This window comes from Panulirus ornatus, chromosome 1, assembly GCF_036320965.1.
Source record: "Panulirus ornatus isolate Po-2019 chromosome 1, ASM3632096v1, whole genome shotgun sequence".
Taxonomy (NCBI): domain Eukaryota; kingdom Metazoa; phylum Arthropoda; class Malacostraca; order Decapoda; family Palinuridae; genus Panulirus; species Panulirus ornatus.
In genome coordinates this window covers 83160670-83178649 of record NC_092224.1, presented here as the reverse complement: position 1 = coordinate 83178649, position 17980 = coordinate 83160670, and the positions used below count along the sequence as shown (strand labels likewise).

At 44.6% G+C, this 17980-nt stretch overlaps 1 protein-coding gene across 1 annotated transcript in view; it reads right to left on the bottom strand.

The window, feature by feature from the left end:
• The window catches only part of 5-HT2B (5-hydroxytryptamine receptor 2B), an 823709-nt gene that overhangs the window by 566629 nt on the left and 239100 nt on the right, over positions 1-17980 (bottom strand). The window lies entirely within an intron of this gene.

Below are 17980 nucleotides of genomic sequence, written 5' to 3'. Positions count from 1 at the left end.
TCCATCCGCTGCCAGATCCACTCCCAGATATCTAAAACACTTCACTTCCTCCAGTTTTTCTCCATTCAAACTCACCTCCCAATTGACTTGACCCTCACCCCTACTGTACCTAATAACCTTGCTCTTATTCCCATTTACTCTTAACTTTCTTCTTCCACACACTTTACCAAACTCAGTCACCAGCTTCTGCAGTTTCTCACATGAATCAGCCACCAGTGCTGTATCATCAGCGAATAACAACTGACTCACTTCCCAAGCTCTCTCATCCCCAACAGACTTCATACTTGCCCCTCTTTCCAGGACTCTTGCATTTACCTCCCTAACAACCCCATCCATAAACAAATTAAACAACCATGGAGACATCACACACCCCTGCCGCAAACCTACATTTACTGAGAACCAATCACTTTCCTCTCTTCCTACACGTACACATGCCTTACATCCTCGATAAAAACTTTTCACTGCTTCTAACAACTTGCCTCCCACACCATAAATTCTTAATACCTTCCACAGAGCATCTCTATCAACTCTATCATATGCCTTCTCCAGATCCATAAATGCTACATACAAATCCATTTGCTTTTCTAAGTATTTCTCACATACATTCTTCAAAGCAAACACCTGATCCACACATCCTCTACCACTTCTGAAACCGCACTGCTCTTCCCCAATCTGATGCTCTGTACATGCCTTCACCCTCTCAATCAATACCCTCCCATATAATTTACCAGGAATACTCAACAAACTTATACCTCTGTAATTTGAGCACTCACTCTTATATACATATTCATAAAATCATTTTTCTACTGAATTGGTCGTGGACAATTTGCCTCTAGCCCTGTACACATTATGCACTAAGCCTTTGTAAGACTATGGTAGTAAAACCGTGTATTATGCCTTCTTTCCTACGTTCTGCCCACATAACGTTCATTAACAGAGCCGCTGGATGGTAGTTAATGGTAGGACTACGTGTAAACTCCCTCCTGGCGAGTGTATCGGTATAATTATGTGCCACGCTTGGCAAAAGCAGAGTTGCATAATTCTGTCGTAAAGCTCATAATGCTCTAACCTCTTTAGCACGAAGGGACGATCCCCGGAGCACGACGCTACGACCTGGGAATACCACGGTACGACCTGGAACACGACGGTACGACACGGGAATACGATGGTGCGTCCTGGGAGCACAGCGGTACGACCCGGGAGCACAACGGTACGACCTGGAATACGATAGTACGACCTGGAATACAACGGTACAACCCGGGAGTACGATGATACGACGAAGAAGCACGACAGTATGACCCTACAGCACGACGGTACGACTTGGAGCAACGACGGTACGTCCCTGAAGTGCGACGGCACGATCTTAAGCACGACGCTTATGAGACCTGAGTGCGATGGCCTAGATTGGACATGACCTTTAAGGACCAGGTCGTAAGCCAGGCCATCATCATACCCGTGTCGTACAGCGTTGCTCGTACGGAGACTATGTATGGCACCGCATTCAAGCTTCAGCTTGGCTCCGAATGGCTTCTAAGCTGGCCACGTTGATACAACGAAAAAAAGAAATCCAGTGATTTCAATTCGCGCTGAATCTCTCTCTCTCTCTCTCTCCTGCTTGGGGTTGCGCCACGAGTGAAAACTCACCTCTGACGAGGTTGTATCATCGTCATCTGGCGAAACAGTGACCAGCCTCGTCGTTTAAGAACTGTCTTGCTACCAGATAGTCCATGCTGTCCCAGCTACTGAGTGTAGCGCAGCTTCAAGCTGCGGGAATCCCTTGAAAAGGAATCGTGGACAATACTAGGATCATTTCAAAAAGGGGTCCTAAGATACATATGTAACGTATGTGAAACGTCCTGGATAAACCATGGAAAGGTCTGTGGAGCCTGGATGTGGATAGGGAGCTGTGGTTTCGGTCCATTACACATGGCAGCTAGAGACTGAGTGTGAACGAATGAGAAGTCTCTTCGTCTGATCTTAGCGCTGTCCTCGCTAACGCGAAAAACAGCGATTAAATATGAGAGAACAAAGTATATATATATATATATATATATATATATATATATATATATATATATATATATATGTGTGTGTGTGTGTGTGTGTGTGTGTGTGTGTGTGTGTGTGTGTGTGTGTGTGTGTGTAAACACAAATAAAGGCACAAAAAGAAAGACACATGGACAAAGAGAGACACATTTATAACGAGGTAACTTGACAGAAGATGAACGAGGGCTCCTCCCCCGTGCTGCCCTTGTCAACGCCTGTTGACCTTCGCGTCACACATGATTGACAGGCGCGAGAGACATTCTGAACCTGCCAATATCCAGACACATGCACCAGCAACAACCCCGACGCCATCTCCAGTAAGAAATAGGCGAGAAAAACACAAGGAAGCTTTCCATTCGACAGAGGGAGGTTTCAAGTCTCCTCATGTGGAAGCGAATTCTACAAAGAATTACTTTGGTCTTGTGTGGTTTGCTGCTGTGTTATATACTTGCTCCTGAAAGGTGGATGACCCCTGTGGTAGGATACAGTTTATGGCGGAGCGAATAAATGGCACGCAGAGGATGCAATGGGATTCTTTTTCTTGTCCAAATCTGGTCAAATATTCTTAGGGTTTTGAATCCCCTTCTCTTGTTTTTCTGACCGTGGTGTGGAGAGTGAATGTCACTTGTGTGTGTCGTATGCGATGCTTGGTATAGTCTGAGTGAGTAGCCAGTCATTCAAGGTAAACTCTGGGGTGAGGGGGCGCAGATGGGATTCATATATCTGTCTGGGGGTTAAGAGGGCGATTGACGACTTTCTGTGGAAATGCAAACGTTGATTCTCTGGGCGAGCGAGTGTTCGCCACTCGTGTGGTGGTGTATCATTGCTCGTTCGCTGTTGCTTGCACAGTGCCACACGGTGGTGTGTTGAAATCGTACGATCATCCGCATAATGAGACGAAGAATTCCTCACTGGGGTTGTCTTGGAGGAGGCGATGAAACGTCAGGTAGAAAAAGACTTTGGGGGGGGAAAGAAGGCGGGGAAAAAAGTAAGTGTTCCTTAGATAATCGCCACTTTAGAGCTTGAGGATTTGAGGAAGGGTGGTGGAGCCTTGGTGCGTGACCCGTGGCTTGGTACCCACTTATAACATTGTTGTCAGGGGTCGCCATCGATGAGGCCTGCGTCAACGTCTTTGGCCGAAAGGGATTCAGTCGCATCAGACATCTGCATTATTTCCCCTGCTCCTGCGTGGAGCGCAGTCTCGGAGCTGCGAGAACCCCATGAAAGGAGCCGTGGGGCTTTGTACCAACAGTATAGTAGAGAAACAGACGCACAAACAGACACAGACGGAGAGAATAATATAATTCTGCAGAAAATATTAAAGAAAACGAGAGATTATCCAAGGGGGGGGGGGAACTAAAATAAGATGTATATTATATTCATACCAGGACATGACGCTCTGATAAGTTCGTCAGTTGCTGGAGAAGTTGCAGATTTTCCTCATGGTATAATGTCTTCCTCGGGAAGATTGAGGACACGGAAAAGTGTAATGTTCGCCTTAATCTTTCAAAGTCATTTCATTACTTACTTGCTTGAGGTTTGTTTGTTTGTTTGTATGTTTGTCTGTTTGCTTTCATCTTTTGAAATGTAAACTATCGCTGTTAGTTTAGCATTTTCCCTTTTTTTTTCTGTCAGGCAATTGAGAATTGCGTTCATATCACAGTTTTCAAGGAATAAAAAAGTTGTGTGTGTCGTCTCAGTACGTTCCCACCTACGGCGCTGTGCAGACGGGGCTGAAAATGTGTGCGTTAAGATCCACCAGGACCAGCCAGGGACGGGATCTTTCCTAGCACAGATCGAGTGTGTATTCTGAGACACCATTAATGGCACAGATTGGACGTGTGCTCTGGGGTGCCATTACTGGCGTAGGTCGGGTGTGTGTGTGTGTGTGTGTGTGTGTGTGTGTGTGTGTGTGTGTGTGTGTGTGTGTGTGTGTGTGTGTGTGTGTGTGTGTGTGTGTGTGTGTGTGTGTGTGTGTGTGTGTGTGTGTTGGCCTATAGCGAACACAGACCAATACATTAGTATCTAATACCTGTTATGAGCATTGATTACGCAGTGATGTGTCCCCCTCTCTCTCTCCTCTCCTCCAGTCCTACATGACGACAAGGACGTGCAGTGTTCCTCATGCATCACAATATATACATACGTGTGTGAGCACTTCGCCCACACTCAGGGTCACCTCCACCAGTCTGGCATTTCTCCTTGAGGCTGAACACTGAGCACAGCAAACCCATAAGAGATATAGAGTGTCAGATATCGTAAAACAAAATACTCTAAAACAAAAACTACACAAAAATAATAACAAAAAAACCCATCATAAAATAAAATGCACATGATTTAGGAAAATCAGAAAGCGATAAATGAATCCATTTTCTTAAAACGCGTTTTTATAAAAATATGGGGAAATCTAAAAAAAAAATTGCAAAATTCAACGTTTTTTAATCACAAAGTTTGATTTCCCTAGACTCGGCGGCCATCGCCTCTTCACTACACAGAGGTCAAGAGCACCTCTGCCTTTTTACAGGCGAGCATAAATTAACTAACCGCTGTTCATGTCAGAATCATTTCGTAGGGAAAAATCAGGGTTACAGGACGGCTGCGAAATTAGTTGGAATAATACCGTGGTGCTTGACCAGTTCAACATAATCCTAAGTTATTAATAATTTCCATCACTCTGACTTGTCAGGTTTCAGGTGAAAAATCTGAAACTGCGTCGAAAATTACTTGGTATATTTTCTCTTCTCTGTATTGTACATAGATCAGGCTCTCTCTGAGCCGACTCTGTACAACTCACATTTATTATCATTATTATTATCATCATTATTATCATTATCATTATTATTATTATTATTATTATCATTATTATTATTATTATTATTATTATTATTATCATCATTATTATTATTATTATTATTATTATTATTATTATTATTATTATTATTATTATCATTATTATTATTATTATTATCATCATCATTATTATTATTATTACTATCATTATCATTAATCATTATCATTATTTGTGAGGAATCCCTCGAAGAGATCAGTGACGATGATACATACATATGCGAACAGTTCATCCGCTCCATTCAAAACTATGTTCTACCTACCTGGTCTTCTATCCTTTTAGATACAACTATGACAAAGATGTAACCCACACACAATAGTGCCCTCGGAACAATCACCGGCTGCCCAGCAACCACGAACGCTCAACACCTTCACGATGAAACAAAGATCCCCTCCAGTACAACTAACCCCACCTCAACATACTCGTCACTCAGCTATTCGGAAACTATCTAACTACCTAAAGTAAATGAAGAAAAGGACCCTGGAGTTGTGGTCAGCAACAATCTTAAAGTACACAAAACCGTGTCCAGCAGCAAGTGAAAAAGGCAACCAAATGTTACGTTTCATAGCCGGGAACATAGATTACAAGACACCAGAAACGATTCTCACACTTTACAATTCTCTAGTACGAAAGACGTATATACTCTGAGTCACTAACTACCCTGGTCTTACACTTTAGCAACCTCCTATACTCACACATCCCCCCCCCCTCAACAAACACAACACTAACATAACACATACACACTGAAATAACCTCCCGACTTAAAGTCAGACTCCAGCCCACCAGACATACATACATCTGTACACCACACACTCCCACCTACGCTCTGGCATCCCCCATCACTACAGATATCGTTTCATCATATCCTAAGAACTTCATGAACACGATGCAACTATCTTGAAGAAGACACAGGGCGCTTACTACACAACTGTCATGCACTTTCTACAGAAAGACACACACACACAAACACACACACACACACACACACACACACACAACATCACAATACTTTATGACCTATGGAAGTGATGCAGGTGCCTCAAGGTATAGACAGGATTCCCAGGGCGGGAAATATATATATATATATATATATATATATATATATATATATATATATATATATATATATATATATATATATATATATACATATCATCTTACTTGTGTGTATCATGTATTCCAGGAGTTTCCAGACTGTACTCTTCGGTCATACCAACCTGGCCTATTGTCCTTCTTCCAGACATGCATGACACTGTCCTCTCCCTTGCCCCTCTCTCCTCCAGCGAGCACTAAACCATCTCAGGAGATCTGTCCAATGCCTTATCATACCCTGAGCAAGAGGGACGAGATACTGTCAGAACCATGCACTTTACACTGGTCTAAAACTTTCATGATCTCAAATTTCGTCTGTCTCGACTCTCTCTCTCTCTCTCTCTCTCTCTCTCTCTCTCTCTCTCTCTCTCTCTCTCTCTCTCTCTCTCTCTCTCTCTCTCTCTCTCTCTCTCTCTCTCTCCCCCATTCCTACGATCACTGCACTGAAGACTACACACACTGCCTTCGATTGAGAACACACTCTGGGGTATAAGGTTTTAGTTCACCACATCGTTCATTCCTCTCTGAGCGCTTGGATCAACCTTCTCCGTTACTGATTGTCTGTTCCAGATAAATACATGGGACGTTTTAGGAGTTTACTTTATTCGCGATGAATATTCTTTTGGAAACGTCACTGTTCCCTTTTTGTATCTTATCTTACTTTCAGCATCAACTGTTCTCTTATACCTTTTAAACGCTGTCTTCTCCACAGGGAGAAGTGTATCTTCTTCCTTAACCTCCTGGCGTCTAATGAACTCCTGTCTCTCTCCGGCTACCACTAGTGGTATTTATCTACTAAAATTTCTTGGTTGTATACTTCACAGAGCCTCGTATAACACGACTTCTATGTTACCGTATCACATAGCTTCCACCCCTAAACTTTTTTTGTCCATTTTCATTTCTATAAAAGTTTTCCTCGCTCTCTCGTATTTTCTCCTGAAATTGCGTTACTCTTTGATCTCTTTGCTACTTCCCTGATAGCCACGCGCTCAGATTGGTACAGTGTTGGATCGCTTTTTTTATCTCTTCCCCTGTTGGATGTTACTATAGACGATTTGCTTCTGGTTCCCAGGCTGTCTCTGTGAGCACACGAGACATAGTGAGGGATGTGTGAGGTATGGAGGCGTCAGTTCGCAGGAAGCCCTGGGGAACACTTCCTATACCTACGTGTTATTTCACACGGCTGACGGTGAGGTAAATATAGACGTTTCAAGGGACGTCAACGTATCTCGTGTTGAGTGACACGTTGGTGGAAAAGGTGTTCCTTAGAGCGTGCTGAGAATTCGTGTCACTCTTTCTCACGTCCTTCCTGTGAGGGTAGACGTTGCCATTCGACTATAGGGTATTCAAACGTCCTCTTTATTGTAATCTATCCATCACAGACTTGAGTATGTCTGGCTGCCTTTTACAGATAGACCAGTTTGTGTCTTGATGGTCATAATTTATCACTGGATCCATATCATCGCTGCACCAATTTACTGTCATCTTGAGAATTATCATTTTATTACCCCGATCCCAATCATCACTAGCGTTTGTGGAATGGTGCGTCATCCAAACTATCAACCCAACCATTTTTTTTTCCCCCAGTAGTATTTTTTTCCCTCTATTACGTCCAGTTTAAAGGGACTATGACCTACCAGCAGTTCCTGTACCTCAGGTTATATCGGGCCAGGAAGAGCCAAGTGTCCTCGTCTCCTCCTCCACCTCATCCCTCTTCTCACGCCAGTCATGGCATAACCCCTCTGGGATGTGCTGCTGGCAGGTCTCACTGTACGCTCTGTCTCACCAGCTCCTATAAAGTCTGAATTAATGTCCCTCCCTCCTTCTCTCCCTCTCTCCCCCAGTGTGAACTTTACTCTCTCTCTCTCTCTCTCTCTCTCTCTCTCTCTCTCTCTCTCTCTCTCTCTCTATCTCTCTCTCTCTCTCTCTCTCTCTCTGCCCATCTTCCTGGTCTGTTATTGTTGTTGCTGTTGTTGTTGTTGTTGTTGTTGTTGCTGCTGTTGTTGTTGTTGTTGTTGTTGTTGTTGTTGTTGTTGTTGTTGTTGTTGTTGTTGTTGTTGTTGTTGTTATTGCTGCTGCTGCTGTTGTTGTTGTTGTTGTTGTTGTTGTTGTTGTTGTTGTTGCTGTTGCTGTTGTTGTTGCTGTTGTTGTTGTTCTTGTTGTTACTCCAGTTTTTGTTCTAGATGTATGTCTTTGTCTCGGATTCTTTTTCTTTTTTCATGTTCTTTTTCGAGTTCCTCCTTTGTGTCTGTTTATTTGAAGAACGTCTACTCTGGTGCTTCGTTATATGGGGGTTTGCCTCCCCTGACACCATCACCAGACTACCATACTCCCGTGACACCATCACCAGACTACCATACTTCCCTGACACCATCACCAGACTACCATACTCCCGTGACACCATCACCAGACTACCATACTTCCCTGACACCATCACCAGACTACCATATTCCCCTGACACCATCACCAGACTGCCATACTCCCCTGACACCATCACCAGACTACCATACTTCCCTGACACCATCACCAGACTACCATACTTCCCTGACACCATCACCAGACTACCATACTCCCCTAACACCATCACCAGACTACCATACTCCCCTGACACCATCACCAGACTACCATACTCCCCTGACACCATCACCAGACTACCATACTTCCCTGACACCATCACCAGACTACCATACTTCCCTGACACCATCACCAGACTACCATACTCCCGTGACACCATCACCAGACTGCCATACTTCCCTGACACCATCACCAGACTACCATACTCCCCTGACACCATCACCAGACTACCATACTTCCCTGACACCATCACCAGACTACCATACTCCCCTAACACCATCACCAGACTACCATACTCCCCTGACACCATCACCAGACTGCCATACTCCCCTGACACCATCACCAGACTACCATACTCCCCTGACACCATCACCACACTACCATACTCCCCTGACACCATCACCAGACTACCATACTTCCCTGACACCATCACCAGACTGCCATACTCCCCTGACACCATCACCAGACTACCATACTCCCCTGACACCATCACCAGACTACCATACTTCCCTGACACCATCACCAGACTACCATACTCCCCTAACACCATCACCAGACTACCATACTCCCCTGACACCATCACCAGACTACCATACTCCCCTGACACCATCACCAGACTACCATACTTCCCTGACACCATCACCAGACTACCATACTCCCCTAACACCATCACCAGACTACCATACTCCCCTGACACCATCACCAGACTACCATACTTCCCTGACACCATCACCACACTACCATACTCCCCTGACACCATCACCAGACTACCATACTCCCCTGACACCATCACCAGACTGCCATACTCCCCTGACACCATCACCAGACTACCATACTCCCCTGACACCATCACCACACTACCATACTCCCCTGACACCATCACCAGACTACCATACTCCCCTGAAACCACCATTCTGCCACAGTCAACTCTATATATAAACCGTTGCAGGTCTTCACTATCAGTGATGTCTCGTCATTGTCCTCATCTCTTTTGATTAATCAGTCCCCCGACACAATCTCCCCCATACCAATTACATCTGCTAACCCCAACATCCCCGACACAATCTCCCCCATACCAATTACATCTGGTAACCCCAACATCCCCGACACAATCTCCCCCATACCAATTACATCTGGTAACTCCAACATCTCCGACACAATCTCCCCCATACCAATTACATCTGGTAACCCCAACATCTCCGACACAATCTCCCCCATACCAATTACATCTGCTAACCCCAACATCCCCGACACAATCTCCCCCATACCAATTACATCTGGTAACCCCAACATCTCCGACACAATCTCCCCCATACCAATTACATCTGGTAACCCCAACATCTCCGACACAATCTCCCCCATACCAATTACATCTCATAACCCCAACATCTCCGACACAATCTCCCCCATACCAATTACATCTGGTAACCCCAACATCCCCGACACAATCTCCCCCATACCAATTACATCTGGTAACCCCAACATCTCCGACACAATCTCCCCCATACCAATTACATCTGCTAACCCCAACATCTCCGACACAATCTCCCCCATACCAATTACATCTGGTAACCCCAACATCTCCGACACAATCTCCCCCATACCAATTACATCTGGTAACCCCAACATCTCCGACACAATCTCCCCCATACCAATTACATCTGGTAACTCCAACATCTCCGACACAATCTCCCCCATACCAATTACATCTGCTAACCCCAACATCCCCGACACAATCTCCCCCATACCAATTACATCTGGTAACTCCAACATCTCCGACACAATCTCCCCCATACCAATTACATCTAACACCCCCCCCCCCCCCCCCCCCCACCCCTCCACACACGTCATACCTTCGCTCCTTCGTATCCATCACTTGTCCTCCTCCGGATGAATGCGTTCCCTGTCCCTGCCGACATATCACATCATTAACCACATTCTGGATGTACCAAGTTGTTGGCCGCTGCATTATGCCCGTAGCCCATCTACCAGCACCACCGTCGCCTCGTCTGACCCCCTGACATTCTGGTCCCGTTTTAATGCCTCGCTCTACTGCCGCTTGCACGCGTTCACTGCAAAGTCTTACGCCCGGTGTACCTTGTTGTCCTTCTTTTTATCTCCTCCTCTTCGCTTCATAATAAGCGCTTCCCCGAGTTCGCTTGTTATATTAATAGTCTCATATTGCAGTAAGGTCCGCTGGCCTGCCTAGCGATGATTTCCTTCTCTGTGCCACACACCGTGCACTCGGCAACATCTAGTTTTGGCCCACATGATCCACTGTTCTCAGTGTTGTTCTAAATGTTCTTGTGTTGTTCTACATGCTCTTGTTTTCTTTTAGGGTTGGCTCACATGATCCACTGTTCTGAGTGTTGTTCTAAATGTTCTTGTGTTGTTCTACATGATCTTGTTTTGTTTTAGGGTTGGCCCACATGATCCACTGTTCTGAGTGTTGTTCTAAATGTTCTTGTGTTGTTCTACATGATTTTGTTTTGTTTTAAGGTTGGCCCACATGATCCACTGTTCTCAGTGTTGTTCTAAATGTTCTAGTGTTGTTCTACATGATCTTGTTTTCTTTTAGGGTTGGCCCACATGATCCACTGTTCTCAGTGTTGCTCTAAATGTTCTTGTGTTGTTCTACATGATCTTGTTTTGTTCTACATGTCGTTATGTTGTTCTACATGGTCTCCTATCTCTTTATCCCCCTCTCACCTCCCTCTTTCTTTTAATCAGTGAAATGTTTATCATATTCTTCCCACTTCCTTAAAATCTGTTTAGTTTCACCTCCTGCGTTTCCCTGATATGGTCATCCTGTTGTTGTTTTAGCATCCTTGCCTCCTCAGCCTAACTCTAGCATCCTCTTCTTCTAATGACGTCAGATCACCTCCATCGGCAGCCAGGAGCACTTCTCGCCCCAGCCCCCCCCCCCCCCCCCCCCCCAGCTGCGCCTCCTGCTGGCCTTGGGCGTCAAGGATCTCCTCCCTAGACGTGATGTTCGACGTCACCGCCGGTCCTTCAGCGGCACCACAATAGAATTCCATTACCACTCCCTGCCCTCACCTCCTGCACTGACTTACCTTGATCTTGTCCTACTGATCCCATAATTTTTTTCATTATTTATGACACGTGTGTGTGTGTGTGTGTGTGTGTGTGTGTGTGTGTGTGTGTGTGTGTGTGTGTGTGTGTGTGTGTGTGTGTAATTACCTATTTCTACTGCACGGCTAGGAAGCTTTACACTCGTGGGGCACCATCATTGGAAACTTCTTCATTATCAGACAGTTTTTAAAACTTCCGAATGTTGTCCGAAACTATAATTTCCTTATTCAGTTTATTCTCATACTATACAATAACTTCTTTATGTCTATTTAAGAAGGTTCGTGCTTCTTTAATTTCATGCTGTGTCATCTGGACGACGAGTGATGTGTTGTCGCCATGGCCGTTTGATCTGTTCATGGACTGGGTGGTGAGGTGGGGAGGAGAAAGCGTGTGAAAATGAGGAAACTGGGAGTAAAAATGAAAAGTGAGGTACTGTGATGTGCAACAAGGGAAGCAGGCAAGGAGAATGGTCAGAGTGTAAGTTTAACAAGTGAAATTAAGGGATATGGAGCAATTTCAATACCTGGGAGTGGATGTACCAGCGATTGGAACCGTGGGGGCAGGGCTGATGTGAGTCATAGATTGGAGGGAACAGCCAAGATCTCGTGTGCACCAAAGGAGCGTTGAGGAACGGGAGGTCATAGTCTGTATGGGCAGACTGTGGACTCATCAATCCAGATAATGTTGTAGGGACGTGAGTCTTAGGCCATAAATGGGAAGGAAGAGAGAAGGGAAGCCGCGTCTGAAATGAAATGCCTGAGGATGAGAAGTGGTGTGAGACGGGTTAACTGTCTCAGGAACAATGGTGTCGGAGAGATAGGAGGTGGTAGGCTCAGCATGAATGATACAGCCGACCAGGTTATGCTGAAATGTTTCAGGCATATGGAAAGGATGGGTGAAGAAAGACCGATTAATGGGATATATGTGTCAGAAGTGGGAGGAGCAAGGGAAAGGAGGGAATCGAGATGGAGAGGAAGGGATGGAGGGAATGAGGCTTTTGTGTAACGGAAACTGAAATTCAGGAGGGAGAGAGAGGTGCGCACTAGGTAGATTGAATTGGGTCGATGAGGGTGCCATGTTGTCAGTGGGTTGAGCCGGGGCAGATGAAGATAAACCACGGAGTGGTCTGTGGAGCTTGGATATGGATGGTGGGTTTGGGTCTCGGTGCGTTGTACATGACAGCCAAAGACTCGATGTGTGCGAGTGAGGGTACAGCTCGTTTAGTCATGATAGCTACCTCACTACCGCAAATGAGAAGGCCTTGATTGGGGGTATCCAGTTGTCCGTACCATTTCAGCTGCCATGAAATATCAACACTTTCCCCAGGCTCCTCCAGCCAGCTAACTGTGGCATTCCTCTCTTCACACACACATGTTAAAATTCTCTCGCTCTTGGTTCCACCTGGGGTTATGATCCTGCTTCAGTCGTAACTCCTTCTTTCGTCCTTCCTTACTAGTGAAGGACAACTCATCAGATATCAACGTCTCCACTCCTCCACCACACACGACACCTTCCTTACCACTGGTCCCCCTCTCTCCATCTACCTCTGTCCTCCGAGAGTCCTCAGATCACAACAATCTTCATCTCTATCAATCCCAAACAGGCACGTCCACCCCTTTTATACCGGCCTCCCCTTCCCATGAGAACGGCAACTTTGCCACTCAGGAGGTCCGAATGGTCTTCCTTGAGCAGCTTTTATGAGAACTTTCGCTGGGACCAGTACTGCCAAACCGGCCGGGGCGCGCCTTCCTTTATAATACCGACCGCAGGGCAGGAGTTACCATGGCCTGAGTGGTCCCAAGGAAGTCCCTTCTATCAGAGGATGATCTCCTCAACAACCCCCCCTGGGCTTGACCGCTCTTTATCCCGATGTCTCATAACGGACGAAGAAGCATGTCCGCCCATGAAGCTTCCCTTCCCTCCCAAGTCCCCCGGAGTCTCATCGTCTGCCGGTCAAATCTCCTACCCCTCCCGGAATCACTGCACGGCTGCTCGTCGGAGTTAGGCACGCCTTCATTAAATGTGGAGTGAGGTGGCCTGACCTCGTCTCCAGCTGATTAATCTTTCTTGTCGTTAACCAAGAGCATCTCTGCAACTGTCACTTTTTTTTTTTTCCTTCTTTTTTCTTTTAATTTAACTTTTCCTCCTCCTCCTCCTCGTATTTTCCGACCAGTGTTCAGTTTATAGCAAAATGTTCAGGTGATAACTCTTTGCTTGCTTTAAGTACCTAGTTGTCCTCTAACTTTACTTTGGAGGATAACATTACAACTTCTGATATATATATATATATATATATATATATATATATATATATATATATATATATATATATATATATATATATATATATATATATATAAATATGTGCTGCACGTAACCTAACCCAGAGAACGAACGCTCGGCTTCATAGTGAGGAATAACTCATAAAACACAGGATGACAGTCGCTAGTCTTTACAGTACCCAGCTCAGGCCTCATTGGGTTGGTTTGGTTCGGCTATCTCGGCTTTAGTTCTATCGACTGCCAGGGGGTCACTGAGGCCGACGTTATTTTAAAACTACCAAATGGATAAAAAAAAACTTTGGGACGTTTTCTTCAGGTGTTCATGATGAATGTAAGACCACACTGGCTCTCGCTGCACGCCTGGTCCTTGCCTCGTCTGGAATAACAGTGTTCAGTTCGTCATCGAACTACACTGTGGACGTGACGAAAAACACCAAACTAGAACAAATCTAAAGAAGTGCAACAAAACTAATTCCGGAGCACAAAAATAATCTGTATATAGAAATACTCAAAGATCTAAGAATATTCTCAAAGAAAAAAAATATATAAAATCACACACTCCGAGGAGATCTACCATGAGTCTTCAAAAAAATATATATGATATAGATTTCATAACATAAATATTCAACGACCAGAAAAAACGACGAAAATTAAAATTTGGAAGATTTTATAACAACGTGAATAATTTTTTCTTCTTTTTTTTTGGCAGCAGAGTTGTAAACATTTAGTTAAACTAACACCAAATGTTATCAGTGTAAAGACTATCATTGCCATTATTTCAAATATAAACAAGCATTTCTGTAATGTCTATACCCAGTGTCAGTACAAATGTCTCTTTCAAGAACAGAAACTAAAACATTTAAATTTACTATTTCAAAAATCAACATTTCAATTTATATTCTCACCCTCTGTTGGACACGTGAGCCTCCACCCCAGATAACTCAGATAAGATCACAGTAGGGGACTTTCCCTGGTCTCACTCTCCTGTACAATTTCCATAACACATGGTGTTCCTCAGCGGTTTTTTTTTCCCCCACTTGCCAACTGCGGTGCTGGAGACGGTGGTTGGTGAAGTGGTACCTCCTGCTTTACCATCCTGTCTCCGCCACAAATAACATTATCATCTTAGGCTACTGCTGCTCTCCTCCAGCACATAACCTCGTCATGGATCATTAGGTCTCCTGTTAACTATCCTTCGCATGTACTCCCATATACTCCCTTTCCACCTCTCGTGCTGAGCCTATGTCCTCTCCTATATCACAAGGGCTTCTGAGTACTCTCCCAGCTGCAGGTGGAGAAGACATGTGTGCTAGATGGCACATCTTCTCGAATGGTAAAGGAGTGTATCCACGAGCTGCCTCTGATCCTTGCACGCCTAATTCGTCTCCGTCCAAAAAAAGCACCTAAGCTTTCCCATCTTGGAAGCAGGCCTTGGCGTAGCCCATCCCTTAAGTAGCGAGACCTTTCTAATCCTTGTAACTGTCGCCCCATTGTCGTAATACCTGATGTCTCCAGTTTTCGAAACTCTCCGAACTCCCACTTTCTTAAACACTTAGAATCCCATTCCCTTCTGTCACATTACACCTAGAACTTTCACTGTGCAAGGTCCAGTAGTGATCTTCCCTCCTTTGTGACTCACCACTTGCACTGCAATCTTTAGAATTATAACGAAAAAAAGTCTTTCGTTGTGGCCCTTGGCATCTGCAAAGCATTTAACACAAAGTGGCACAAGCCTTCGACAGATGAACGTCCTTCACTTGGCTTTTCTGTTTTGCTCAATTTTCTAAATCCTCGCACTCTTTCCAATCACTCCGGTACATCATCATGCCCTATCAACAGAGGTGTTCTTCATGGTTCTCTCCTATCGCCTATCCTGTTTTTCCTATGCTTAAATGGCTTTCCCTCTTTACCTCCAACCATGATTATACCAACACTGACAATCCACTCCAGATAATGTAGGTCAAAATTTCTCTCTCCTCCTCACTCTAACACTCATTCTTTTTCTTACACTGAACATATTTCCTCTTTTAATCCAAACCTGTTTAATATCACGGAATGGAAATGCAGTAACCTCATTAGATTTAATAGCGCAAAAACTCAGTCTACCTGACCCTCTCTTCAAAGTTCACTCATTCTTACTTGCCAGTTTCAAAACATCACGGTTCAACCCCGCTATATCATAAACATGTTGGCCACCATAACCATATCAACCACACTTGTGGAAACCCCACATTATGGGCATCGCACTATCTACTTCTCAACAGCTGGGGGTGTGACGTGTAAGTGCTGCCGCGGATCTTCTGTGTGAGCAACTATTTCTCTACCTACAGGGTTTTCCTGAGCTCATATATCTGGCGTAGACCTTTTTCCCGGCTCTCTTTAAGCTAGAAGAGTGGAATCAAAATCCTTCGGCCTCATCAACTCACCTTGTTCATACTTTCCTTCATATATATATATATATATATATATATATATATATATATATATATATATATATATATATATATATATATATATATATAGAATGGACTATCATAATATAACATAATGCAATATAATGCAACATAACATGATAATATGTAACATGATATAATACAGGAAGCAGTGGAGTGGTGTGAGGTAGGAGGAGCAGCAGGTGGCTCGGTTGTAACGCAGGGTAACGTAGCAACTCAGCCATCACAAGCACTTTACCATTTCGCCAACGCAGTTTTGTGGCTTGTGTAATTAGTACCTGAATTCACCTGTTCCCTGCCTGAAATAATTCAAAATGCATTTCCCCCTCCCTGACAAATTTTAAATTGTATAATAAAGCTGGTCGATGATGATGGTGGTTGGTAGTGCTGGTAGGTAGTTCTGGTGGTGGTGGTGACAGTGGTAGTGATGGTGTGGTCGATGATGATGGTGGTTGGTAGTGCTGGTAGGTAGTTCTGGTGGTGGTGGTGATAGTGGTAGTGATGGCTGGTCGATGATGATGGTGGTTGGTAGTGCTGGTAGGTAGTTCTGGTGGTGGTGGTGATAGTGGTAGTGATGGCTGGTCGATGATGATGGTGGTTGGTAGTGCTGGTAGGTAGTTCTGGTGGTGGTGGTGGTGGTAGAGGTGCTGGTGATGGTGGTAGAGGTGTTGGTGATGGTGGTAGAGGTGTTGGTGGTGGTGGTGATGGTGGTAGAGGTGGTAGAGGTGTTGGTGGTGGTGCTAGTGAGGCAAGAGTATGTGGTGCTGGAGGTACAGACGAGGTGGTTGAAGTACTAACAGTACTTGTAGTTGTGATGTTCGTCAGGAGAGGTGAAGACTCGTGTGTCGTTTGATGTCGTACCATCAGTAATGGTAGTACTTGCAGTGGTACTGAAGCTCCAACACTGGTAGTATAGTGACCAGTAGTGGTAGCATTGTAGCATTAGTGGTAGTATAGTGGCAGTATTGGTAGTATAGTGACCAGTAGTGGTAGCATTGTAGCATTAGTGGTAGTATAGTGGCAGTAGTGGTAGTATAGTGGCAGTAGTGGTAGTATAGTGGCAGTATTGGTAGTATAGTGGCAATAGTGGTAGTATAGAGGCAGTATTGGTAGTATAGTGGCAGTAGTGGTAGTACAGTGGCAGTAGTGGTAGTATAGTGGCAGTAGTGGTAGTATAGTGGCAGTATTGGTAGTATAGTGACCAGTAGTGGTAGCATTGTAGCATTAGTGGTAGTATAGTGGCAGTAGTGGTAGTATAGTGGCAGTAGTGGTAGTATAGTGGCAGTATTGGTAGTATAGTGGCAATAGTGGTAGTATAGAGGCAGTATTGGTAGTATAGTGGCAGTAGTGGTAGTACAGTGGCAGTAGTGGTAGTATAGTGGCAGTAGTGGTAGTATAGTGGCAGTGGTAGTGGTAGTATAGTGGCAGTAGTGGTAGTATAGTGGCAGTAGTGGTAGTATAGTGGCAATAGTGGTAGTATAGTGGCAGTAGTGGTAGTATAGTGGCAGTAGTGGTAGTATAGTGGCAGTAGTGGTAGTATAGTGGCAGTAGTGGTAGTATAGTGGCAATAGTGGTAGTATAGTGGCAGTAGT